This window comes from Malaclemys terrapin, chromosome 4 (genome assembly GCF_027887155.1).
Source record: "Malaclemys terrapin pileata isolate rMalTer1 chromosome 4, rMalTer1.hap1, whole genome shotgun sequence".
NCBI classification, from domain to species: Eukaryota; Metazoa; Chordata; order Testudines; family Emydidae; genus Malaclemys; species Malaclemys terrapin.
In genome coordinates this window covers 26,142,026-26,168,032 of record NC_071508.1, presented here as the reverse complement: position 1 = coordinate 26,168,032, position 26,007 = coordinate 26,142,026, and the positions used below count along the sequence as shown (strand labels likewise).

Here is a 26,007-nt window from a genome sequence, read left to right as displayed (position 1 = left end):
CCCACGGCTTTGGGGGCTTTCAGTCTGGGTTGGCCACCAGCAGAGTGTTGGAATACAAGCCAGGGCTCCTGCCTCCTTTCTAAACCTGTTGTTCTAGGCACTAGGCAGGACTGCCCCCTGAGTGTTGGAATTGTTTGTTTTAGACGGACAGTAAAGTTTCACCAGGTGGTTCAGTTCAAAGATGTTAATTTTCCAAGCGTTGGCCCAGCCCTGTTTCCACAGGGAACCCAACAGGGCTCAGTTCAAAGAGGATTTTGCAGGGTTGACTTCTAGCACCATGGATGGTCCCAGTGTTTCCACTCCGGTTAGGTCCCAGTTGTGGAGAGGACTGGGACTAACCTGCCCTCTTGAGAACTTCCCCATGCTCTACAAGGGAGGGCTTGGAAGGGCAGCGTTGCCTCCTCTGGGGACGGTGCCCTTCTCTGCATGAGACAGGTCGGCTTTGGCATTCCCTGGGAAAGACACTTTGTAGCTGTATTCACAACAGGTTTAGCCATGCTGCAGCAAGGATGGGAAGGAGCTTAGCTTTTGAATTTAGGGACAGAGCTGAAGGGCTGCCAGAGAAATGTATTCAACATAAAAACCACATTGTGTAGCTGGCAAACAGCAGCAGGTTGTGCTGAGCACCCCGGTCAGTGCAGGGGGCAGTCCTGCCTAGTGCCTAGAACAAAAGGTTTAGGAAGAAGGCAGGAGCCCTGGCTTGTATTCCAGACTTTGCCACTGATTTCCTCGGGCAGGTCGCTGCCTCAGTTTCCCCCCTCTCTGAGATGGAGATAATGATACTGACCCTCCGTTGTGAAGTGCTTTGAGAGCTCTGGATGGAAGGTGCTAGAGAAAGGTGCCATCTCCTCTTCCCAGTCCATTTTTGCCCGAGGCAGAGTTGGCATTCAGCCCTCCTCTTGCAGTGTCTCTCTCTGTCTCTCGCTGGCAGTCAGGTGGGAAGGGCTGTGCGGGATCCCATTCAGAGTGGATGCTTTTCATCGGTGAACAGGAAATACAAGGGAGCTGCCTAGTGCAAGGTACATATACCTTTAGGTGGGGACCCTGCGGTATGACTTTCACCCTCCGGTGTCTCCTAGAGTAGAAGCATCTCACCCTAAGCATCTTGTAGCCAGCCCTGGTTCTGTCTGCAAACAAGTATTGCTGGATGAGGGATGCCAGCTTTGGCCTGTGCGTCCCCAGGGCAGTGGATTGTAAGGAGGCTGCAGGGCTCAGCCAAGCCAGTGCTATTGTGATGGCAAAGTAAAGCCCCAGCAGGGACCCGTTCCATCTTTTAATTCATTTCAGGACCTGTGCATTCAGCTCCAGCCCTATAAGGACCATGCTCCCCAGCCCGCTGTAGGAACACAGTTTCCCTTCTCAGTGGGTGCGGGGAGGGTGCTGCTAGCCCATGCATGCTTTGCACTAGCCGCCGCCTGGGTCACTTAGGTCGCTAACATTATTCTAATAGGATTGTCAGACTATTCATAACTCCTTAGCTACATGAATCAGAGGAGTGCAGGATCCCTGGGGCAAGGACCCTACTAACCAGGGCAGTCGCTAGCAGTGTGGGTGTGCTGATGTGGCGGCTGTTTGCAGTGGGGTGAGGATTGCAGCCTGTGGGGTGTTGTAAAGACATTTTAGGCCTGATTGTCATAGACTCTGGGTCCCTCGCAGGCATAGCAGGTGGCTCAGGTCCTCTGAGAACCAGGCTGTTTCTGGATGAGGTCAGTCTTTCCCCTGACAGTCGGAGTCCTGCTGTGCCGATCAATTTCTATCCTGCCCATCCCAAAGTGTCATTGCCTTTTTAGCGGCTTCGCCCCTTCGCCGTGCTTTGCTCCGTGGATTTCCCTGGTACAGACATTAGCCCACTTTGCTCATGTGGTGGCGCCATTGACAGCAGTTTGGAGGAAACGTGCGGGCATTGTAGCCTCCTGAGCCCAACACCCCATTGGCGAAGCCGGTCTGGGGGAGTTATTGGCGCTTAAAAATTGCAGGCCCCATCATGCGAGGGATCATAGAGTGTCTGGCCCCCTGGCACTGCCTCTCAGAGACTTGGGAGAATGCCAGGAAGCTGGCTGCGTGATTAAAAGGCTTCAGATTGCAGAGCCTAGCCTGTCAATTAATATGTGACACCATGTAACATAAATACGGGAGATGCCCTGGGCTCGTGGTTACAGCTGGGGACTGGGGGGCTGGGTTTTACTCCATCTCCGCCACGGTATAACCTGCTTTGCTGCAAGTCACTGAGGGCCAGATTTTCCAGGGCTCAGCACCCACACTTGGAGCCAGATTTTCCAAACTACTCAGCAACATCGAGCTCTCTTGAAAATCTGTCACTGGCTGTGGGGGGCTGAGCCCTTGTGAAGGTTTCTGGCCTTCAGTCCACACTGAGGCACGTAAATAAGTGGCCAGGCTTTGGGGAGAGCCATGGGCGCTAAAATTCAGCGGCTCATTTGAATGGCTCAACGTAGATTCAGGTGCTTTCTGTTCGGCACCTAACGTTTGGACCTTTTAGCCTGTGCCTCTTTGTGCCTCAGTTTCCCTGCCTGTATAATGAGACTAATTATGCTCACCTCTGCGGAGCATTTGACTGTCTTAGAGGAATGGGGCTTGGGCAATGCGAAGGGTTTTTATAATAACCCCATATGATTAGGCTCTCCGTCTCAGACAGCAGGGTGAGAAACTGGACCCTAAAATGTTTCATCTCGAAGGTGATCAAAGCAGGGCCCGGGAGTCGGCGCCGGCAGCCCACTGTGTCCTCTTAGCAGTGTGTCGAATCCAATATCTTTGCTATGGGGATTGCCAAGTCCTGTTCCTGGCTGGTGGCAGCGGGGTGATGGGGAGAAAGACTACGGCCGCAGCCTGATTTCCCGATAGCCGAGGCAGAGAGCTAGATGGAGGCTGCTCCGGGTGGCAGCAGCTGCAGAGGGGAAAGCTCTCCTGGTGATCTAGGAGGGGTCAGTCCGCCTCAGTCTCTGCCCCGCTGAATCCCTGGAGAACCACAGTGCTCCGCTGCTGGCCTGCAGGTGGCAGGCTAGAGCCTGCCCCATCTCCCCCAAAGTCCTCTCTGAACTCAGGCCCCCATAGATGCAGCATGGAGCCCAGCCCTGCATGGGCTTTAGTGGCATCTCCGAGGGTCCCCCAAACAGAAGCCCTTTCATTCCCTGAGCTGTCTACGTGGGGAGTGGGGCAGGGAGTTCCCAGCTGAATTCTCAGCCGGCCTAGAGATTCTGAGCAGGCGCCTGGAATTTAGCAGCCCTGCTGGGAATGTGAAGCCCTGTTGCCACCTTCGCCGCCCTCTCCCCACTGTGGGAAAGGCTCTCTGAGGTTCTCCCACACTCTGCTCTGCAGTTGCTGTTTCCGGGGCCATGGGGAGCCGGGCAGGGAAAGCTGGGGACACGCTCATCACATCCCTCAAGCAGAACCTGCTGCCAGGAGCAACCTGGCCTGAGTTTGCATTCCCGTTTTCATCAGCCGTCTGTGCTGGCCAGCAGCAGGGCTGGGATCAGGGCCGGGCAGTTCTCACTGCCGCTCAGGTTGGGCAAAGCACAGTACGTATGGCTGGCCGGTGGGGTGTATTCCCGCATGGAGGCCTGGTCTGCCTGTACCCTACGTCGGTGCGGGGTGAGGAGGAGGATCCTCTCCTCTCCCCTGCGCTGCAGCGGGCTGCCCTGCTGAGGTGACGCGCCACTTCAGGGCCAACTCCCTTTGCTCTGGGCGCTAGCCCCAGCGAGGAAGCCAGACTTCCTCCCTCCCTCCCCAGGAGCAGCTCCACCCAAGGGAGTGGCCTTTGTACAGCACCTACCCATGCCCCACTGAGCCTAGCTTATCCTGCCAGGCGGCCGTGTGGCACCGACTCCAGCAGGTGCCATGGGAGCCTGGGCATGGGAAGCAGGATTCTGAGAGGAGGATAAACCTCTTTCCCGATTCATGTGTTTGCTGGGCCCAATCCAGGCACCCCTGAACTTTTAGGGGATGGAGGGATTTAGAATGGGACTGCCGAGCCAGGCCCACGCAGCCCCAGTCCCCTCCTGCACTGTGGGTGTGGCTAGGGCTCCAGAGGGAGCTAAGTGGGACCTCGGTGAGTTTCACTCTGTGCATGGGACTGTACTCACTGGTGGGTGGATATGACAGGTCGCCCTCTGGGCCAATCTGCGGAGAAGCTGAGTCTGTTACAGGCCCCCCTAGAAATTCTGCCTCTTTAGCTGAAGCTGTAGCCACTCAGGGTTTTAGCTCTGCCAGTCCCCAGTTCAACACCCAACACTCAGGCACAGTGGATCAGCCAGGATGGCGACCTCCACATGAGCAGACCCATCGTCTCCAATCTGAGCAGCCCAGGAACGTTGGGAGGGCCGGGCTTGAAATCCAGGCTCTGGGCAGCATCCACCTGTCACAACTGGGCCTTGTCATAATGCAGGACCCAATCAGAGCCCCGGATCCCAACACCCCGAACACAAAATTCTCAGGGTGGGAATTGGGAGGATGAGAGCCTGACCTAGCCCCACGTGTATCATGTACGTAGCACCAGTGGCGCACAGGGCTACACGAGCGGAACCCCCTGTCACAGGGCTGGCTGGAACACACAGGTAGACGAGATTTCCAGCCTCCCTGAATAACTTGCCCCTGCTGATTTCTCATTGGCTGTGGAAAGGAAATGTGGTGAACGGTGCCGCCTAGAGAGACCTTGCTGAGACAGAAACACAGCCGCAGCCTGTCTGCAAGGAGAGGCTGTTAGGCTCATGCCATGCACCTCGAGATAAACATGTGAACACTCTCGCTGGAGGGTTACAACGTAACCCTGCTTTATTTCTCAGAATCCAGACCAATAACGCATGAGAACCTGAAAACAGAGAGAGAAAAAACAGGCTACTCCCTAAGGAGCGAGTCCCAACTCACCACACCTTGCTTTAAAATGACTCTTTCCAAGCAGGGCCAGCTCCAGCTTTTCTGCTGCCCCAAGCGGCGAAGTGGGGGGGGGGAGGGGGAGATAAAGCCGCGATTGGTGGCAGTTCGGAGGCAGCTCTACCACGCCGCTTCATTCTTCGGCGGCAATTCAGCGGCAGGTCCTTCGCTCTGAGAGGGACCGAGGGACCTGCCACCAAATTGCCACCGTACACCCGGACGTGCCGCCCCTTTCCATTGGCCGCCCCAAGCACCTGCTTCCTTTGCTGGTGCCTGGAGCCGGCCCTGTTTCCAAGGGCTGTCTGCTGACTGACTTGGTCGACCCAGAGTCCACAGCTTCCCGCACCGCCCCCTCGCCTGTGAGCAGGACTGGGAATCCCTCACATCTCACAGAATGGCTTGTCATTTTTAACCAATTTCCAGTACACCACAGAACTGTTCCCCTGATGGATGGGAAGCATTTCCTCGCCGGTCCTCCCAGGAATGGGCTGTGTATGCAATGGGAAGCTCCCATGGTACTTAAAGGGGAAACAAATGGGACTCAGGCCAAGCCCCTGTCCTCTTGCTAACACACAGCAAAGCACTCCAGCTCTGAGCTGCCAGGGCCCGGCTAGCTGTTAGAGGTGAAGTGAAGACCCTAGACTAATTTGACTACCATTGAGGAGTGCCCACCTCACACGTAGCGGGAATTCCTGTAGTGGGGCCGCTGCGGGAGTCGGGGGGGGGAGCAGTGCCTATTTGGTGCACGGATGACTCTAGCCACACCAACAGGTTGCATTAGCAGTGGCCTGAGTGGAGGCTGCCTGTCTTCTCCCTGAAGGGGAAATGCAGCACTGAATGTTGCAGGCAGAGGGAAGGGCCTGGGGCTCTGAATCTAATGCAAACACCACTCCCAAACGCAGATGGGTAAAGCTGTTGGGGGCAGCTTGTGAAGACTGTGCAGGGCAGGGACTGTCTCATTCTGTGCTACTTGCAGCACTGGGGGAGAGCCAGCCCTGCCTGGAGGGCCAGCCCAAGGTCTATCGGTATTTCCTATTTGCATTGCTATAGCACCTAGGAGCCTGAGCCATGGACTGGGACCCCCATGGTGCTAGGGGCTGTACAAACACAGAACAAAAAGATGGTCTTTGCTTCCAATCTTGCCATCACCTAAGCCCAGAAGCAGTAAATAGGCTGGTGGACTTAAGGGGTGCTTAGGCCTTGTCCTGCCCTTTGCCCGGGACAATTTCAGCCCAAGCACGTTGCTGGTGCTCTGATATTTGGTAAGGCGCTGATAACCAAGGGTTTTCCCACATCAAAATAGAAACAGGCCCCAGCTCATGCTAATGTGCTGCGGAAGCTCGGGAACCACCTGACGCGGTCTCCCCGATCACCAGGAGTCTGTCTACACTGCAGTCAGGGACATGATCACAGCGCATGCAAACAGCCCTGAGCTAGCTTTCCAGCTACAGCAGCAGGAGCTGCAGGGGTGAGCTAGACGCCCAAGTACGGAGCCAGGGGTCCAGGTGGGCGTGCACAGCTCAAGCTGCCACAGCTGCACTGCTCTTGGTACCCGAGCTAGCGGGAGTCACTGCAAGCTGCAGTCTCCACCCGCTGCAGTGTAGACGTGCCCAGGAGCGCCGCCAGCTTTTTTGCCGCCCTAGGTGGCAAAAGGTCCCGCCCCCGAAATACCGACGACGACCAGGGCAGCAGACGATCCGGCCGCCATAGTCACCACCCCCCAAATGTTAGCACCCTAGGCGACCGCGTAGGTCGCCTAATGGGTTGCGCCGGCCCTGGATGTGCCGTTAACACATGACGGGGCCAGAGATCACGCAGGCATGTGGACTACAAGGAAGGGCCAGTGGTGGGGGCACTTGCCGAGGCTTTTGGAAACCTGGGTTCAATTTCTGGAAGTGTAATAGATTCCTTGGTTAATGCCTTAGCCTGGCTGGGCCTCAGCTCCCCATCTGTACAATGGGCGTAATAGCTGCCCAGGGTAAATCTGGTAAAGATTGCAGGGCCCTCGGATGCTACTGTAATGGGGTCCAGATCAGTGCCCCAGACAGAGACCCAAACGCTGCTGTGAGTCCTGACCAGGCAGGATTCCCCGTGACCGGAAATCTGCTTTGTCTCTCGTGTCAGTGTGGAGCTCAGCCAGTTTGCACAGAAATGTGTTACCTCCACTGGAGAGCCACGGAGCCGAATCAGAGTGCGTCAGGCTGCAGAGGAAACCAGAGGGCATGTGACACTTCGAAAGGCTGGCTCTCTGCATGAGCTTTTCTCCTGTCCCCGGGTGGGTCAGCGAATGCCATTTCTGAGCTCATGCTGCCAGAAATCCATAAGTCTCCCACTCTGCAGCCTTCCCTATGGAAACGAGACCTGCGCTGGGAGCCTGGCTGCAGGGTGAGGTGTGGCTGTTATAAAAGAAATGTTTTTGAGTGCTGGGGCCTGTATTCTCCTCCCGCAGGATATGAGTAAGTCCCCTCGATTCCAGTGGGAGTTACTCATATGCAGCCCCAGAATAGGGCCTCTGGGACGAGAACGGAGTGAAATCTGACGCAGAAGGAAAGCATTTTCCATGCATTACACCCAGGCATGCACACAAATGCAGGGACCTCGGTGGGAGTCATGTAGCTGAAGCCCAAGGCCTTAAGATAACACTAGATCCCTGGTGTAAGGGGCAGTTTACAAGAGAAGCAATGTGGTCTAGTGGGTAGGCCACTAGACGGGGAGCTGGGATCGGATCTACTGCAGACTCTGCCACTGCCCGGCTGTGTCACCTTAGCTTAGTCCCAAAGTGGCTCCTTGCTTTTGGCTCCCCATCTGTGCATTGGGGGAGGGGGACGGTAATAAAGATTCCCCACCTTTGAGTGGGTAGAAATGCTGCATCAGCGATCAGTATTATCCACAGAGTCTCACCATCTTGCAGTCAGTATTGATCAAAGTGAGTTTTAAGAATAAAAGTCTGATGTGGGTTGCTTGTGGCTCAGTCCCAGGGGGTCCTATTGCCTGCTGCTAGGAAGGATGCATTCGCATTCAGCTTCCTATTAAAGGGAAGGCCTCTTGTAACAGCAGCCTGGGAGTCAGAACGGCTGGGTTCTGTTCCTGATTCCTTCACCAAATTGGTGTTTGATTCTGGGCACCCCACCTGGGGCCTGCTTCTACGCCCACTTAAATCCGGAGCCGTAGATAGCAGACTGGACTGGGCAGATGTGTTGCTTTGTTCTTATGTTCTAGGATACATGACTAGAGCTGAGCAAATCATTTACCTCTTGTAAGTTATTGCATGGACACCGCCTCTTCTTGCATTAACGGGCGGATCGCAGCATTCTCCATTGGAAATGGATTTGTAAATTTACCCAGCTGGCCTGCAGATCACTGTGACTCTTCCTGACTTGTGCTGTGTTGGTTAGTTTCGGAGGTCATGCGGCATTGATGCTGTTCCCTGATTGGACAATGTGTGTTTATTCATGTCACAGCGCAATGTACAAGCAGTGCAGCAGGATTCCCTGTTAGAAATGGATACATTTGAGCTTCAATGCAGCTCGGGGGCTCTGATGTTAGGACAGAGGCAAGAGGAAGGAGCATGCTCGCGCTGGCATTCCCCTAGGAGAGCAGAAGGACTCTGTGCCTTGTGCTAAAGAGTCACAGGGAAGGGCAGGTTGTCCGGGCACACAAAGGAACAACATGGGTCTTTGGTCTGAGTCTTGCATCTTAGGTGCCTAAATAGCTTTGAGGATCTGAGCCCTCCTGCTTTGTGCCTCTCTGCGGAGCTCGTCTCCGTGGGAAGATTCTCTTTGCCCATCTGCGGTACCCAAGAACTTCGGCAGCATCGGGAAATGCCAGGGGGATCTCTGCAGGTGTGGAAATCTGCACCCCGCCGTGTCAAAGCTGCTTGAGTCAAACCGAACTGGGCCGGCCATTCTCAGCCCTACAGCGCGTCAGGCTGTAGGGGGAGACCTGCCTTCAAAGACTGGTAATAAACTGCTAATGAACTTCAGCTGTTTGGACTCCCTGAAGAGCCTAGACCAAAACCAACCAGAAATACATTGTCATTTCTCATTCTGTCCCCTCCACCCCAAAACCAATAGATTTGTTTTCGTTCTTAATGATCTGCCATTGCCTGGGAAGTGGGCTTCTAAGAGAAACCGAAAAATAACCTCAAAACTACAGCTGCTGGGCATGTGCTTCTAAATATCCTTATTTATCCACCAGGACTCATGTGATTCCTTCATCAGCCATACAGTAGCCAGGATTCCTTAGCTCCCAGCAGCTTGGCATTTAGCTAAGGGTTTGGTCTAGGGCAGCTCTCAGGACTCTGGGAGGTGCTGATTGGCTGCCAAAGAATTGGGGAAGTCCCCCCCCTCGAATCACAGTCGTGAGTTGCGTTGCTGCAGATAGTGGATGAGGATAACCGATTTGGCAACTGGGTGGCTGAACGGAAAAGTTGGGGTGGGGGCAGAGAAAGACATTGAATTCTTTGGGGAAATGAAAAAGTTTTAAAAGAATTGTTTCAGGTCAAATGAAAAAAACGTAGTTCAATCCAAAAATTAGCATTTCGTTTCTGAGGATTTTTTCCTTTTTAACTAACTAAATAAAATGAATGCGAAATTTGAAACAGTCATTTTGAATCAAAACATTGAAATGTTTTGACTTTCACAATGTTTTTTTCAACTGAAACAATTTGGTGAATATGACATGAATTCGCAATGTGTTTCAGATTACCTGGATCTGCATAGTCAGTGAAGAAAAGTGCCATCAGAAAAATTTTGCCCAGCTCTTGTCATGATATCCCTGAATGGATCAGGCAGGAGAATTAGCAGTGGGGATGATGGGAAGGTGTTGATTTTCCCAAGGAGTTGCGCAATCATAGAATCATAGAATAGAATCATAGAATATCAGGGTTGGAAGGGAACTCAAGAGGTCATCTAGTCCAACCCCCTGCTCAAAGCAGGACCAATTCCCAACTAAATCATCCCAGCCAGGGCTTTGTCAAGCCGGGCCTTAAAAACCTCCAACGAAGGAGACTCCACCACCTCCCTAGGTAACGCATTCCAGTGTTTCACCACCCTCCTAGTGAAATAGTTTTTCCTAATATCCAACCTGGACCTCCCCCACTGCAACTTGAAACCATTGCTCCTTGTTCTGTCATCTGCCACCACTGAGAACAGCCGAGCTCCATCCTCTTTGGAACCCCCCTTCAGGTAGTTGAAGGCTGCTATCAAATCCCCCCTCATTCTTCTCTTCTGGAGACTAAACAATCCCAGTTCCCTCAGCCTCTCCTCATAAGTCATGTGCTCCAGCCCCCTAATCATTTTTGTTGCCCTCCGTTGGACTCTTTCCAATTTTTCCACATCCTTCTTGTAGTGTGGGGCCCAAAACTGGACGCAGTATTCCAGATGAGGCCTCACCAATGTCGAATAAAGGGGAACGATCACATCCCTCGATCTGCTGGCAATGCCCCTACTTATACAGCCCCAAATGCCATTAGCCTTCTTGGCAACAAGAGCACACTGTTGACTCATATCCAGCTTCTCGTCCACTGTGACCCCTAGGTCCTTTTCTGCAGAACTGCTACCTAGCCATTTGGTCCCTAGTCTGTAGCAGTGCATGGGATTCTTCCGTCCTAAGTGCAGGACTCTGCACTTGTCCTTGTTGAACCTCATCAGGTTTTTTTTGGCCCAATCCTCTAATTTGTCTAGGTCCCTCTGTATCCGATCCCTACCCTCTAGTGTATCTACCACGCCTCCTAGTTTAGTGTCATCTGCAAACTTGCTGAGAGTGCAGTCCACACCATCCTCCAGATCATTAATAAAGATATTAAACAAAACCGGCCCCAGGACCGACCCTTGGGGCACTCTGCTTGAAACCGGCTGCCAACTAGACATGGAGCCATTGATCACTACCCGTTGAGCCCGACGATCTAGCCAGCTTTCTATCCACCTTACAGTCCATTCATCCAGCCCATACTTCTTTAACTTGGCGGCAAGAATACTGTGGGAGACCGTATCAAAAGCTTTGCTAAAGTCAAGATATATCACATCCACTGCTTTCCCCTCATCCACAGAGCCAGTTATCTCATCATAGAAGGCAATTAGGTTAGTCAGGCATGACTTCCCCTTCGTGAATCCATGCTGACTGTTCCTGATCACTTTCCTCTCCTCTAAATGTTTCATAATTGATTCCTTGAGGACCTGCTCCATGATTTTTCCAGGGACTGAGGTGAGGCTGACTGGCTTGTAGTTCCCCGGATCCTCCTTCTTCCCTTTTTTAAAGATGGGCACTACATTAGCCTTTTTCCAGTCATCTGGGACCTCCCCCGATCGCCATGAGTTTTCAAAAATAATGGCTAATGGCTCTGCAATCTCACCCGCCAACTCCTTCAGCACCCTCGGATGCAGCGCATCCGGCCCCATGGACTTGTGCACGTCCAGTTTTTCTAAATAGTCCCGAACCACTTCTTTCTCCACAGAGGGCTGGCCACCTTCTCCCCATACTGTACTGCCCAGTGCAGCAATCTGGGAGCTGACCTTGTTCGTGAAGACAGAGGCAAAAAAATCATTGAGTACATTAGCTTTTTCCACATCCTTGGTCACTAGATTGCCTCCCTCATTCAGTAAGGGGCCCACACTTTCCTTGATTTTCTTCTTGTTGCTAACATACCTGAAGAAACCCTTCTTGTTACTCTTAACATCTCTTGCTAATTGCAACTCCAAGTGTGATTTGGCCTTCCTGATTTCACTCCTGCATGCCTGAGCAATATTTTTATACTCCTCCCTGGTCATTTGTCCAATCTTCCACTTCTTGTAAGCTTCTTTTTTGTGTTTAAGATCAGCAAGGATTTCACTGTTTAGCCAAGCTGGTCGCCTGCCATATTTACTATTCTTTCTACACATCGGGATGGTTTGTTCCTGCAACCGCAATAAGGATTCTTTAAAATACAGCCAGCTCTCCTGGACCCCTTTGCCCTTCATGTTATTCTCCCAGGGGATCCTGCCCATCTGTTCCCTGAGGGAGTCAAAGTCTGCTTTTCTGAAGTCCAGGGTCCGTACTCTGCTGCTCTCCTTTCTTCCTTGTGTAAGGATCCTGAACTTGACCATCTCATGGTCACTGCCTCCCAGGTTCCCATCCACTTTTGCTTCCCCTACTAATTCTTCCCTGTTTGTGAGCAGCAGGTCAAGAAAAGCTCTGCCTCTAGTTGGTTCCTCCAGCACTTGCACCAGGAAATTGTCCCCTACACGTTCCAAAAACTTCCTGGATTGTCTGTGCACCGCTGTATTGCTCTCCCAGCAGATATCAGGGTGATTAAAGTCTCCCATGAGAACCAGGGCCTGCGATCTAGCAACTTCTGCTAATTGCCAGAAGAAAGCCTTGTCTACCTCATCCCCCTGGTCTGGTGGTCTATAGCAGACTCCAACCACGACATCACCCTTGTTGCTCACACTTCTCGACTTTATCCAGAGACTCTCAGGTTTTTCTGCAGTTTCATACCGGAGCTCTGAGCAGTCATACTGCTCTCTTACATACAAAGCAACTCCCCCACCTTTTCTGCCCTGCCTGTCCTTCCTGAACAGTTTATATCCATCCATGACAGTACTCCAGTCATGTGAGTTATCCCACCAAGTCTCTGTTATTCCAATCACATCATAGTTCCCTGACTGTGCCAGGACTTCCAGTTCTCCCTGCTTGTTTCCCAGGCTTCTTGCATTTGTGTATAGGCACTTAAGATAACTCATCGATCGTCCCTTTTTCTCAGCATGAGCCAGGAGTCCTCCCCTCTTGCGCTCTCCTGCTTGTGCTTCCTCCCAGGATCCCATTTCCCCACTTACCTCAGGGCTTTGGTCTCCTTCCCCCGGTGAACCTAGTTTAAAGCCCTCCTCACTAGGTTAGCCAGCCTGCTGGCGAAGATGCTCTTCCCTCTCTTCGTTAGGTGGAGCCCGTCTCTGCCTAGCACTCCTCCTTCTTGGAACACCATCCCGTGGTCGAAGAATCCAAAGCCTTCTCTTCGACACCACCTGCCATTCGTTGACTTCCACGATTCGACGGTCTCTACCTCGGCCTTTTCCTTGCACAGGGAGGATGGACGAGAACACCACTTGCGCCTCAAACTCCTTTATCCTTCTTCCCAGAGCCACGTAGTCTGCAGTGATCCGCTCAAGGTCATTCTTGGCAGTATCACTGGTGCCCACGTGGAGAAGCAGGAAGGGGTAGCGATCCGAGGGCTTGATGAGTCTCGGCAGTCTCCCCGTCACATCGTGTATCCTAGCTCCTGGCAAGCAGCAGACCTCTCGGTTTTCCCGGTCGGGGCGGCAGATAGATGACTCAGTCCCCCTGAGGAGGGAGTCCCCGACCACCACCACCCTCCTCCTCCTCTTGGGAGTGGTGGTCGTGGAACCCCCATCCCTAGGACAGTGCATCTTTTGCCTTCCAATCGGTGGAGTCTCCTTCTGCTCCCTTCCCTCAGATGGGTCATCTAGTCCACTCTCTGCATTAGTACCTGTAGAGAGAACATGGAAACGATTGCTCACCTGTATCTCCATTGCTGGTGCATGGACGCTCCTCTGTCTCCTTCTGGAGGTCACATGCTGCCAAACCTCTTCACAATCCTTCTGTCCCTGCTGCACCTGCTCTGAATCGTCAGAACATTGTGGCCGTAGAAGCATCTCCTGACGTCTGTCCAGGAAATCTTCATTTTCCCTTATGCAACGCAGAGTCGATACTCGTTTCTCCAGCCCTCGAACCTTCTCTTCCAATATGGAGACCAGCTTGCACTTTGTACAGACAAAGTCGCTTCTGTCCTGTGGAAGAAAGACAAACATGGCACAACCTGTGCAGGTTACAACAGCTGATCGCTCACCTTCCATATCCCCTTCCTCTTAAGAGTTTCCTTAGCTGTTGCAGGAACTACTCAGAGAAACCTGCAGATGAAAGCCTCGGTGCGCTCTCCCCAAGCGAACTCCCAGGCAAACTCCCGCTGTTAGCCTCTGCTGTTTGCTGATCAAGAGATCAGTCTCCATGAAACACGGACTATCGCCAATTCTTCAATGTAAATGCTCAAATTGAAGTCTGAATTGATTTTTGTAACAAGACATAGCCTTAACAATTCAGCCAGTGGGTCAGCTTATTTCTAGGTGTGGTGGGGAAAAATTGACAGAACAGTTTTCCCTCAGAAAATGCAGTTTCATCAAAATTGAAATGTTTTGCAAAACATGTAAATTTCAATGAATTTTTTTAATAGATTTTTTAAAAAAAGTTTGAATCAAAAAGGAGTGTTTTTTCTGGTTTTCTTGTTTCTTTCTGTTCCATTCTGATATGGAGAATGCTATGGAGGGGGGAGGGATAGCTCAGTGGTTTGCGCATTGGCCTGCTAAACCCAGGGTTTAATCCTTGAGGGGGCCATTTAGGGATCTGGGGCAAAAATCTGTCTGGGGATTGGTCCTGCTTGGACTAGATGACCTCCTGAGGTCCCCTCCAACTATGATATTCTCATTTCATTTCATTTCCACTTAAAAAACCAACTTTCCTAAACTTTTAATTGTAATATATTCTATTGACATATATGTTATATTTAATATTAGAGATTATTTTATATTTCAACATTATTGAAATAAAACATTTCAATGTTTGTTTTGATGTTTCTGAAACAAAATATTTCAGAATTGTTCCGCTGTAAATTGCGAGATTTTGTATTTCGTCCCGATTTGGAATGAAAGGAGATTTTGAAATATGGGATAAAAGTCCCATTCAACCAGCTACGCTTATTTCCTTCCCCATTGTGTGCTCATCCTCCCACTCCCCCAGATGTTGTAGCTCTTATTTATCCTGGAGTGGAAGCTGTTTGGGGCAGGGACCTTATCTTCCATAAATACAACCCTAGAGTGGTTTGGATACTACTCTGTATGACCAGAGTCCTAAGGGGAGCCAACTGAGGTCTCTCATTAAGGGTGAACTGCAAACAGGGCCAGCTCTAGCTTTTTTGCTGCCCCAAGCAGCAAAAAAAAGCGCCGCCCCTCAGCCCCCCCCCGCCAAGCGCCGCGCCACCCCCCTAGCCGAGCGCTGCCGGAACCCCCCCCAGAGCGCCGCCCCCCTGCCGAGCGCCGCACGCCGGAGCCCACCTGAGCCAAGCGCCGAGCGCCGCCGGAACCTCCCCCACTGCCCCCCCCACCGCCGAGCGCCGCGCTGCCGGAGCCCGCCCCCTGCCAAGCGCCGCCGGAACCCCCCTCCAGTGCCGCACCCGTGCCGCACCCCTCTCCCACCCCTCCCCCAGCGCTGAGCCCCGCGCTGCGCCGCACCGCCGAAGCCCGCCCCCGCCGTAACCCCTTCCAGCGCCGCGCCCGCGCCGCCCCCTCGCCGAGCCCCACGCCGCTGGAGCGCCCCCCCCGCAGAATGCCGCACCGTGCTCCCCCCGCCACCCCTTACCAGGTGCCGCCCCAAGCATGTGCTTGGGTGCTTGGTGCCTGGAGTCGGCCCTGACTGCAAAGAATGGAGCAGACAATCTCCAAAGCCGGTGGATATTCCAATACTTAGATTTACCAAGCCAGCATAAAACAGCTTCTATGATACCTCACTGGTTATCCAGAAGTCAGCAACACAGTTCCCTTAAAGTAACCCAGCCTCAGGCCTCCACCGAGACACTGAAGTCAAATATGATGAAGATTATTGAAAATCTTATTCATCGTATAAAAAGGGTTCTACCAATCCCAAAGGATCGGCCACATTACCTCCCAGGTTAATGAATATTCCAGATCTTACCCAAATACACGCTTACAGCCAATTCTTATTAACTAGACTCAAATTTATTAAAAAAGAAAAGAGAAAGAGAATGTGTTAAAAGATCAGTGTACATACAGACATAAGTACAATCTTGAGATTCAGATTCATAGCAGAGATGGTGAACTTTGTAGACGCCAAGAGTTCTTTCAGAAATAGTCCATTGGTTGTAGTCCAAAGTTTATATTTCAGGGCAATCCAATCAGAACTGGGATCTCAGTCCTTATGGCTTAGGCTTCCCCTGCATGAAGCCTCGGGCAGATCTGAGATCACAGGATCAGGACCCAATCTATTTTTCATACAGTTTCAGGCCTTCTTTGACAGCTCGGAGTCCTTTGGTGAACAATAGGCCTCCTGGGGACTTTGAAGTGGACCCATTTCCTAAGCATCACTGGTAATTATCTTCACAGATGAACATAATGCAATTGCCTGTTTTTCCACCATTTGCAGATGATTTGCTATACATTTCAAAGAGAGATGAATACAGCGATATCCTATGTTTACAGTTCATTTAAATGTTAAGATGTCCCTTTGATCTCTGAATTAACAGAGTACAGCATAGATGGGGACTATTTGATTACATTGTTGACCTCTACCAGTATATATGTAAATACACAAAAACACAAACATTATCTACTCATATATTTTTAAGGGTTGAATTTGAGTCATTCATCCTGCAGGGTGCTTCACTCTTTCTGGTCATCCATCACACACTGGCCTAGCGGGTCTTTGTGTCCCTCCAGTGGTTGGACCACGTAGGAGGCTACCAGCCTCCAAGTGCTTCTAGCTTGGAGAGAGAGCTGTTTAGCTGAAGTAGCACAGGGCTTAACTTTGGCATTCCACGGCATGGATTCTGTCCTTCCCAGGTGATCAATAAAAGGGATAAGAAACACTGCGCGTTACTTTTCTTGTGCAATGGCCAGCTGGGAATTTCTGCACTTATACCTTAGCAGCCATTCTACTGGTAGTGCTAACATTGGGGATAGGACTTATCTTCTGAGCATAGGAACTGCCCTACCACAGCCAGCCCACATTCTGGCTCAGTAGAAGAAACAAGAAACTCCACCATGGGCCATGATGGAAAAACTGGATGCAGGGGCCTATACAGGCCCATTTGGATGAAGCACACTGTGCAGGGTGGAGAGTAATGCATGCCAGGCTCCAGTAGCTCAACCTGGACTGTGCTTTGTTCACGGCTAGAGTTCCCTGACAGCAAGTGGACCAGTGTAAAGAAAATGCAGTGCAGTCTGGAAGACGGCACGGTATCGGGAGTAGAGCAAGGGTGTTGCAGTTGAGAGATCTGGGTTCTGCAACTGACCAGTGTATGTGACTCTGAACAAGCTCTGCACCTCGGTTTCTGTAAAATGGGCATCGTACCAGCGCTGGGAGAAATGTTTCATGTGAAACCTTTTTTCACAGAAAAATGCAGGTTTGGGTCGACGGAAATAATTCGCGAGTTCGGGTGGATTTTGGCCATTTGTTTCGGTTGGAGAAAAACTAAGTTTATTTCTGGCTTGTGTTTCGGGAAGATGATACGTTTTGGAATATCTCTCAATTTGAGTTAAAAACAAAGTAAGAAACCTCAGAATGAAACATTTAGTTTTGTGTCAATTGAAACATTCTGGTCGACTCAAAACGAAGCTTTTGTTGACGTTTCAGCGCTCCAAAACAACTGGAATTTTTTTGCTTTGGATCGACCCAAAACATTTTTTTTCATTTTTCAGTTCAGCCCCCAAACCAAAAAATCGGTTATTTGCACAGTTCTGCTTAGTTCTAGCCCCTCATTATGGTCATAGGGGCATTGGTCCTGCTTTGAGCAGGGGGTTGGACTAATTACCTCCTGAGGTCCCTTCCAACCCTGAGATTCTGTGATTCTATGATACTATGAATTGGATCATCTGTGCTTTTCTCTTTAAAAAAAATCATATCCTATGTGCATTCGCATCCATCCTGGCATATGACTACACAGCCCGCGGCAGCGAGCGTCCAAGCTGGGCTTGACAGATGCGAGTTTGTGGGGCTCGGGCTCTGAGCCTGTGGGGGAAGCGGTCGACTCGGGGTCGGAGGCTCGCTGCATCGATGTACCCAAGTGATTTATGCAGATTTGCGCAGCGCTGGCTAAGACATGAACGCTGGTGAAAGCACTCCCAGGGTTCTGGTTAGCAAGGAGAGAGCGGCTCTTCACCCACACCCGTGCTTTGAAGCTCACAGTGATGAGCCAGGGGTCGGGTCTGACCGGAGAACGTACAGCTACAGGTGGGATACTCCCCAAGGGCTGCTTGCTCCCAGCAGCACTGTGCATTGTATGTCTGGATTTCCACCTTCCCTGCAGCCCTGGCTCCTCTCTCCTGCCCGCCAGCCTGTCCCGCTCCCTCCTCCCAGAGTAAGCAGTGCATGGCAGCTTCCCTCTCCCTCCCTCCTTCCTTTCCTCCTTGCAGAAGCAGCTCATAAATCTGCCCAGGGCAATGAAAACCCTGAGCTCACAGCCCTTAGATCTGCACAGGAGGGGCTCTAGCTGGCGATTAAAGGAGTTTAGGGTTTGCTTTGAAAAGCTCTTTGATTCTGGCAGAAGCCAGGGTGCCAGAGGGCGGCCCGCGCATGCATCTCCCCTGCTGCACCTGCCTGAGTCAGGGAGTGGGAGACACTCGACAGCTGAGGCTGGAGCAAAACCATCCCCCCACCTGCTCCCTCCACCCTTCCTGGGGGTACAGCAGGGACCTCCTTTCTCTCTCTTGGCACCCAGAGCCAATGGGGAGCTGGACTGGGCCCCACCCCTGTGTCATCATGTGGAAAACACTCCTTGGGCCCATTGCCCTTATTAGCAGTATTGCGGCAACAGAGTCGGGGATCGGGGCCCTGTGGCACTAGGTGCTGTACGCACATACATGCAGCAAAGAGGCAGTTCCTGCCGTTGAGAGCTCACAGTGGATGTACAAGACAACAGCCAGCGAGCGATTATAACACACAGACCAGGGCCTGCACCGGGTACAGCGGGGCCACTCTGAGCAGCGATCTCGGCACAGCAGCTACCGCCCCATTGTCGAGTTCTTTGTCCGCATCCCAGCAGAGGAGAGTGGGAAGAGGCAGGAGGTGCCTGGTGGAGGTTTATGGGGCGCTCCCCACCATGGGGCAACAGGGGAGAGAGCACGAAGGTGCTTCTTGGACAGTTTTCCCAGTGGGCATTAGGGGCTGGCACCACTGGCAGAGCAGCGGCAGGGGTGGGCATATCTCCAGCGGCTATGAGAGAACCAGTCATGTGGTGATAGGCTGGGATGAGCCTTAAAAGTGAAGACAAACAGTTGGTGTTGATGTGGCAGGGAAGGGAGGGCGGGGGGCTGGCGGAGGGACACTCAGAAAGTCATGATGTGGCCAAAGCACCAAACCAGGGCGGTGATCTCTGGCGTGGTGTTTCGAATGGATGCAAGCGCCAGGAGGAGGGATTTGTCCTGGCTGGAAAAGGGGATGGTGCCGGCATCGAGGTGTGAGGTGATCGGAGCTGGCTGGGCAGAGAGGAAAGCTGTCATGCCGAAGGCAGCGGCAGGATTTCCACATGGCCTGGATGCAAGGATCTAGCGAGGGGACCGAGTCAAAGACCATGCCCAGGTGGCGTTGTCAAGGGTGACTGAGAAAGAAGGGAGAGGCGAGGGCTTGGGGGGAAAGATGAAGAGCTCTGTTTGGCCAGGATAAGCTTAGGCTGAGGGCTGGATGCTCACAAGGAGATGTCAGAGAAGCTGGCTGAAGTTTTGGTTTGGACAGGAGATGGGTCAGGAGTGGGGAGCAGCCCGGTGAGTTGTCCCTCTGGTGACTGGACACAGAAGGGACACAGGACCTACTCCCACCAACATCATCCTCAGTCAGCTCAAGCAGAAGAGGCGAAGGAGCAGGCTGCTGGGCCTGTCTCCCCCAGGCAGTGTCTGCATGTGTGTGGTTTGTATGTCCTTTGGACATGGCTTCAGGACACCGTGGGCTCCCCTGTGCAGGTCCACCTGAGCTGGCGTTGCAGGTAGCAGCGCCCCCCCCGCTGGTAAACACCAGGCCAGGAGGCTAGATGTTGAATTCCAGCAAGGCGCCAGAGCGTGGTCTGCAAAGGCCCTGCCTGTCCCGGGGGGCCAAACCCACTGAGCGGAGCAGGGACCCGGGTCTGTCAGTCATTTTCCAAGTGCAGGCCAGGCCCTTACAGAGCCGACTCTCCTTGGGCTCCTTGCCCAGAGAAGCAGGTTTCCTGAGGAGTGTTTCCAAGTCTCCCCCTGGTCTTTCCCCCTTTCTCCTTGTTTGAAATCCTTCCTGTAGCTGCCTAAACCCTCCTTGAAGAGCAGAGGGATTTTGAAATGAAAAGCGTCCCTCCCCCCCCCCCCCCGCACCCACCCCACCTCTGCAGAGGAGTGAGTCAGACACACCTGTAAGGTTAGGAGCCGCTCCCAGAACGTGCGGTCGCTCTGTGAGAGCAGCCACGGGTCCCACTACAAACAGACCCCGGGGAGACCGAATAGTTTCCAGCAAAGAATGTCCCCCCCCCACGGCGGCTAACTGACAACATTCCCCTCCTTCAAAGGGAAGGTGAGCCCCGGGCACAGCGCCGCCTGGTCAGGGCTGTGCCCACTGCAAAGGGAGAGAATGAGAAAGGAAATGTCTCCTGGGGAGGAAGAGATCTGTGTGCGCGGGGGAGGGGAGGAGTCTGCTAAGAGCTCACACTGTTCAGAGCTATGGTTTAATAGGGGTTCACTTTGCAACACAGGGTTCAGCTGAGATGAAGTGCCAGGCCACGCTGGGCTGCATACACGAGGGGAATAGGGTGACCAGAGGGCAAGTGTGAAAAATCAGGACAGGAGGTGGGGGGTAATAGATGCCTAAACAAGAAAAAGCCCCCAAAATTGGGACTGTCCCTATAAAACTGGGACATCTGGTCACCCTAGATGGGAATGAATCGGTGGTGTCAAAACTGAACATAATATACGCTGTGAAATGAAACATCAGGGAGGGAAAAGAACTGGGCAGGCTAAGGGACAATGTTTCAAGCCTGTTCCTGGTAAGTTTAGGGAGAGGATGGTGTGATGAGATGGCCTATGGTGGCATCTGGCCCATCCGCGACAGCTAGTAGCAAATATCTCCAATGGCTGGGGTTGGGACACTAGAGGGGGAGGGCCCTGAGTTCCTACAGAGGATTCTTTCCCAGGTGTCTGGCTGCTGGGTCTTGCCCACATGCTCAGGATCTAGCTGATCGCCAGATTTGGGGTGAGGAGGGATTTTTCCCCTAGGTCAGATTGGCAGAACCCCAGGTGTTTGGGGTTTTTTTTTGTTTTCCTCTGCAGCATAGGGCCTGGGTCACTGGTTGCTTTGAACTAAAGTAAATGGTGCATTCTCTGTAACCTGAAGTCTTTAAATTGAGACTTGAGGATGTCAGTAACTCAGCCAGAGGTTTGGGGCCTATTACAGGACCGGGTTGGGGAGGTTCTGTGGCCTGCGACGTGCAAGAGGTCAGACTAGATGATCACGATGGTCCCTTCTGGCCTTACAGTCAATGAGTCTGTTAAGAACAAATGGGGATAAACTGGCCGTGAGCAAATTTAGGCTGGAAATTAGAAGGTTTCTAACCATCAGAGGAGGCAGGTTCGGGAACAGCCTCCCAGTAGGCGTAGCATGGGCAAACAAGCTAACTGGTTTTAAGATGGAGGATGGAGCTTGATAAGTTTATGAATGGGATGATATGATGAGGTTGCCTGTGAAATCGGGGACTGGACCCAGGGACCCAGGAAGTACCTTCCCATCCTATGTTCTTATGTTTCCATAAGGTCTTAATGAAATATTTTTGGAGCAGGCATGAGCTCTGTGGACGAAACGTGCTCTGTAACAGTGAATAGCTCCTATACAGTACTTTTCAACAGCAGATCTCAAACCACAAACAATTCCAAGATCACGAATGTATGTCCCGATTTGGGATGGAACAGTTCAAAATCTGGGCATTTCCCGCTGGATGCACATTCTGTTTTCAACCAGCTCTAATCGTGAGGAAGCTGGCGGAGCTGTTCCCAGTTCTAGAGATGTGTTTGCATGCCCAGTCCTGCTGGAGGATGTGTCTCCCGGCTACTGCTGGGTGAGTGCATTGTTCCTCTTTCATGTCTCATACAATGCAGGATTTATTAGGGACAAAAACATGAAAGCTGGAGGTCTTGATTTATTGATGGGGGGATGAGAACATGCCACAACACGAGCTATACAGTATGACATCAGTTGGAGTAAAATCCATCCCAGTAATTTTCTGCACACAGGTTAGGCTAACGTGCTATTGCCATTCAAAGGCGTTTCTCTTTCTACAGCCTCCTTCCCAAGAGTATCCCACTCCGTGCCTCAGTTTCCCCACCTGTAAAATACAGATAATGATACTGCCCTCCTTTATGAAGTGTTTTGGGATCTGCTGCTGATGAAACATGCTATAGGTGAGCTATGAACTCTCATATAGTGCTTTTCATCCATAGATCTGGGCTCCTGAATTTGAAACATCTTTCTTTTTTAAACAGTTTTAACAACCAATTTGTGAATATTATATATCTGCTAAGAGGGGTACTACCCCTCACAGTTCCTTATGAACTAGAGGAAGTCATTACACCCTCCAGTGAAATGCAGCCACCTTGGGGCTGGGAGCCAGCAGCTTTGTTTAAAAGCAATGTCTCTCAGCTACGGTGAGGAAAGCGAATGGGGACCCTGTATACCGCTGAAAGGACCAAGGGAATATAGTTAGACTGGAGTTTGGCCAGGGCAGAAGAGGGGGTGGTCGAACCCTGACTCTTGTGAACCAGGCTAGGAGGTCTCAGATCTTATTTCAACTCTTCAGGCATCTACCTGGCGCTTAGCTGGGCAGAGTCTGAACATCAGTGTGAGGTTTCGCAGCCCAGCCTGTGGATCGTGGGTTACAACAGGTTCCAGAGGGTCTCCCCCCACTTGCCTGTCTGTTCTTTCAGCAGCGCTCCCTGCTCCTCGCTTTCCATTGTCCATACACAAAGCTGGGAGCATTCCTGCGTAGCTTTAACATGCCAGAAAGAGACTGGAAAGTGGCCAGGTTAGGAAGGGCAAGGATTCAAACTGGCTCTTTTTGCCCTGTGGGGTAGGTCTACACAACAATGAAAAACCCACTGCTAGCTCGGGCCAGCAGGCTTGCAGGGCTCTTACAGCGGGGCTGTAAAATTGCCATGTAGATGTTTGGGCTCGGGCTGCAATCCGGGCCCTGGGACCCTCCCTCCGTGCAGGTTCCCAGAGCCCAGGCGCCAGCCCAAGCCCAGAATCTCCTCCACAGTGTTACAGCCCTGCAGCCCGAGCCAGAGCCAGCTAGCACGAGCCAGCCGCAGGTGTTTAACTGCTGTGTAGACACTGCCTTGGAGCCCCCTACTGGTTCCTATCCCTCTGTCCTGCCACCACCACCTGGCCGCATCTGAAGCACTGCTGGGCCGGGCCGTGCAGCTGGACTGGAGGGGAAATTCACATTCCCTTTGATGTTTGGACACTTGAGCAGCCCGGGAATTATGGGGCTGTACTATGTTGGAATGTTTGGGGTTGTCATTTTGACTTAGATCCTTGGATGAAAGGCGCTAGGTATGTGGAGAAATTCTTCTTCTTATGAGCCTATAATATGTGGATTGGAGGTGAACGTACATACCAAAAGGTCCTGGAATATGAAACCCTCCTGGGGAAGTTCAAGCAACAGCTAAGGCCTTATCTACACAGGGGAAATTGACCAGCATAGCTCTTCCAGAATAACTCCCCCGTGTGGACACCATTCCAGCATAAAAGTGATCACTGCTGAATAGCTCTGCTCATCAATTTCCCCATGTATACAAGCCCCTGGGCCCAGATCCTCAAAGAGAAACCCATGGGAGTTAGGTGCCTAAATCCCATTGCGATCTGGACCATGGCGCTGCCATGCAATCTGTAGTTGGAGCAGAATGTGACCGTGAGGGGTAAGCCGCCCCAATGGGAAGTTCAAGAGACAGTGACTCCGGAAAGGACTTAGGAGACGTGGTAGAACTGAACCTCAGCTCCCAGTGTGCCGTGGTGGCGAATGTGATCTGTGGACCCCTCCTTTCCATCTGTCAGTGCTTGGCTGGCTGGGTTGGATCCAGAACCCCGAGTATGTCACGCTGAGTCACGTCTCCGAACACATTCCTTCCCCGGCCCTCGCCACCCGGCGCCCTACGCGCCAGGGAAGATGGTAATTAGCTTTGGTTTGCTCAACACAGGATCAGCAGGGCATGTGGCACTACAAAGCCTTTGCCACTCAGGCGCTCTTAAATTCCCTGGCCCTGTTCTGCCTTCAGATCTCGTTAGCGTTGGGGGACTTAAGTGAAAACAGGCACCACACACGGCTCCCCAGCAGTTAGCACAGTGCCGGGCGGATTTAATCAGACATCGCAGGCAGTGTGAAGCGTCAGGTTTCACCCCAGCCCCTGGTTTAGACTGTCCTTCTTGGGATGGTTAGGATTTCAGCCTCTCTCTCATTCCCCTCAGCTTCATGCATCCAGCTTGCAGGGCCCAATCCACAGCCCAGTGAGATCAGCACAAGCCTTTCCATGGGCTTTCGTGAGCTTTGGATCAGGCCCCAGAACTGCTCAGAGGGGCTATCAGTTAGTGGTGGTGGTGGTGGGGGGTATTCTGCTCTCAATAGGCTCCCACTAGGATCACGTGTATTGGGGAGATTCATTGCAGCTCTGGTACCCGGCCCTCCCCGACATCTCCCCAGGAGATGCACGTGTTTCGGCCGCCATGTTGGCTGACACCAGGGATTGAACTGGGGAACCTCAGGAATGAAAGGCGTGAGCAGCTACAGCTGGAGCCAGCTCTCTAGCTGTGCCGGGGATGGGTTCATAGCCGCTGCCGATCAGGTGCAGAGGGGGACATATATACACTTACCGGTGCTTACGCCTACATGTAGTGTGAGCAATGCACCAATGGTGGAGGGTCGTTTTTGCCCTTGTTTCTCAGCCAGATTGGCCTTGCACAGAGACGTCCTTGGCTAGAAGTGCTCACAGACTGAGAACCCGGAAGAGCTTGAAAATACCCTGTAATTAATGAACCTCCCCCATTACCAGGCACAATGGAACAATTCATTGTTACTGATGCATGCAGCTCTCGCATTCCGATGGCTTTTCGAGAACGGACGCTGCTGGTGTCTCCTCCAAGAATGTGAGGGCTGCTCTGTTTAGGGACAGGGCTGTTTCTCGCGCCCGGGTTGTCTTCAGTTTAACGACCCCAGAGACATTTGCAAGGAAACAGGTTCTTTAATTCTGCGGGGTTTCACTGCCTTTTTTCCTCTCCAAGCAGCAGCAGCAGCCGCCTCTGTCCATGATGCCAAATCTGGTTACTGTGGATCACATCCATCTTGACAGAACAAGGAGTAATGGTCTCAAGTTGCAGTGGGGGAGGTCTAGGCTGGATATTAGGAAACACTGTTTCACAAGGAGGGTGGTGAAGCACTGGAATGGGTTCCCTAGGGAAGTGGTGGAATCTCCTTCCTTAGAGGTTTTTAAGACCCGGCTTAACAAAGTCCTGGCTGGGATGATTTAGTTGGGATTGGTCCTGCTTTGAGCAGGGGGTTGGACTAGATGACCTCCTGAGGTCTCTTCCAACCCTAATCTTCTATGATTCTCTGAAATAGCACCAAGATACTGTCCAGGTAGAAACATCTCTGGTGACATCCCAATTCTGCCATAGCAACCATTAGGGAAGACACAGCCAGGTGGCTTGAGGTAACAAGGAATGGACCGATGTATTTTTATTGAGTCACCGAGATTTTGTTTGCATGCAAATGTTACTAATAAAATAAAACCATGAAGGAAAAGAGCATGGAAAATATGGTAGGAGCCAGTGGAAGAATTGGCACTGAACAGAGTGGGCCTGTTGGTCTTTTTGTTTATACCAGGGTAAATCAGGAGTAGCCCCATTGGTCCTGATTCCCCTTTCGCTCACCCTGGTGTAAATCAGGACTAACTCCACTGAGTAGCACAGGCATGAATGCAGTGTCAGGGAGCTCTGCATGAGGCCCAATGATTTTCCAAACATTCGAGTGTTTTCAGAAAGAAGCCCAGGTAATCGTGCGACTCGATCGGAGCAAGTCTCACTTGCTCTGTAAAATGATTGATTGGGAGCCAATAAAGACAGCATGTGAAGAAAGAAGGTAGTGGGGGTTGGATAAAGATGTGTGGCTGTGGTGCAGAGCCATGGCCCACGGATTGCTTTCTTCCCCATCTCCGGAGGGCATTGTGCCCAGGACAGAACAAGGTCATCTATTAACAATGTGCACCCAGTGGAAAGAGGAATTCCATCCCAGTGCCATTAGTCCCCCATCCAGCACAAACCCAAGGCGATCCAGACGGGCGCACTGTC

At 52.0% G+C, this 26,007-nt stretch overlaps 1 protein-coding gene across 1 annotated transcript in view; it reads left to right on the top strand.

Annotated features, from left to right (window-relative positions):
• LGR6 (leucine rich repeat containing G protein-coupled receptor 6) overlaps window positions 1-26,007 on the top strand; it is a 216,083-nt gene that overhangs the window by 770 nt on the left and 189,306 nt on the right. The window lies entirely within an intron of this gene.